The sequence below is a fragment of the Urtica dioica genome, chromosome 6, assembly GCF_054948205.1.
Source record: "Urtica dioica subsp. dioica isolate 48M chromosome 6, U.dioica_male_clone48M_v1_H2, whole genome shotgun sequence".
NCBI classification, from domain to species: Eukaryota; Viridiplantae; Streptophyta; class Magnoliopsida; order Rosales; family Urticaceae; genus Urtica; species Urtica dioica.
The window spans coordinates 6585951-6587654 of record NC_142761.1 but is presented as its reverse complement, the minus strand read 5'-3'; the positions used below and the strand labels follow the sequence as shown (position 1 = coordinate 6587654).

The window sequence follows — 1704 nt, the reverse complement described above, 5'->3', positions numbered from 1 at the left end:
TGAAACAAATTTGTATCTTTATTGATGAATAATTTGGGAAACATTTTCTTGAGGTACATGAAATTAGGGTGGCCTAAGCGATAGTGATGCAACATAATATCTCTCTCTGCTTGAGAGAAGGCTGACTTATTTTTGAGGATTGAAGCTGAGGCAATTTTGCTGGTCTCGGAGCTTGTCTTGATGAGGTAGAGTCCACCACACATTTCAGCACTGCCAATCGTCATCCCTGATTTCTTTTCCTGAATTTCACAAGACACATCATCAAAGATACTTAGGCAACATGAGTCCTTATTTACCTTATAAACAGATAGTAAATTGCAGTGTAACTTAGGTACATGTAATACATAACTCAGTGTGAGTTGATTGGTGATTTTTACTGAACCAATCCCAGCTACCAAGGCCTTTGATCCATCAGCTATTGTGACATACAAATTCTCATTACATGGGGTATAATTGGTGAATAGATGGAAACTGCTTGACATGTGATCTGATGCCCCAGAATCCATGATCCACACAATTGAGAGATTAGTAATCACATGGTATGCTGTTAAGGCTTGAATAGCCTCATGTATTGTACCTCTTTGAGCCATCAGTCCAGTTGTAGGCGAGTCACCTTGTTGGCTGGCTTTTCTGATGAGGCATGTGAGCATCTCAAGCTGCTCAGGACTGAAGGGGCTTGAGGATGCTGAATTGGCTTGTGTCTCCTGGTCTCTTGAGTACCTTGAAGGCTTCCAGTTTGCAGGTTTTCCATGAATCTCCCAGCATGTCTCACGTGTGTGTCCTGGCTTCTTGCAGTGCTCACAGTAGGGTATTCCTTTCTTGGTCTTGTTGTAGGGTGCCTTAGCAGCCAGGGCATGAGACTCTTCGTGAGCTATCAAGGCAGAGACATCATGAGGACTTGGAGAGGATTGGAGTGCAGTCATCATGAGCTTTCTACGGCTTTCTTCATGTCTGACCATTGAAAATGCTTCACGAAGTGTTGGCAGTGGCTTGATGCTCAAGATTCTCCCTCTGACCTCGTCTAGCTCCTTGGTGAGACCTGATAAGAACTTGAATACACGCTTGGTTTCCAAGATCTTTGCATAGAGCAGCGAGTCTTCAGGGCAGTTCCACCTGTGTTGATCATATACATCGATTCTTTGCCATAATCTTGTCAGTGTGTTATAATATTGAGTAACAGAAGCATCTTCCTGTTTTGAGTCATGAAGAAGGTTTTCTGTCTCAAATAGCTCCGATGTGTTTTATGAATATGAAAAGATGATACGAGCAGCTTCCCAAATTTCAGATGCAGTAGAGTAAAGCAAGAAATTTTCACCTATCTCAGGCATCATAGAATTAACAAGCCATGACATGACCATACTATTCTCAGCCTTCCAAATTTTGAATTTTGGATCATCTTTCTTCGGGGCTTTGGCTTCTCCGGTGAGGTGATCGTCTTTGCTGCGACCACAGATGAACATTTGGACAGACTGAGACCATTGAAGGTAGTTTTGACCATTGAGCTTGTGACTGGTGATGGTGTGAGGGTTTTGATCGGCCATGGAGGTGTTTAGGGAAGGGGTTTCGGATGAGGAAGCTAGGGCGTGTGATTGACCATATTTAGTCATTTTCTGGATCGAGGTTAACACTGCTCTGATACCATTAGAATTTAGGCTAGTGTTTTATGAGGGAATACTCGATATTATTTCAGATACTCGAATGAGT

The 1704-nt window shown here is 42.6% G+C and overlaps 1 pseudogene; it reads right to left on the bottom strand.

The window, feature by feature from the left end:
- Nucleotides 1-204: 204 nt before the first annotated feature.
- LOC149393168 (uncharacterized) lies at nt 205-1460 on the bottom strand (annotated as a pseudogene).
- Between the last annotated feature and the right edge of the window lie 244 nt (nt 1461-1704).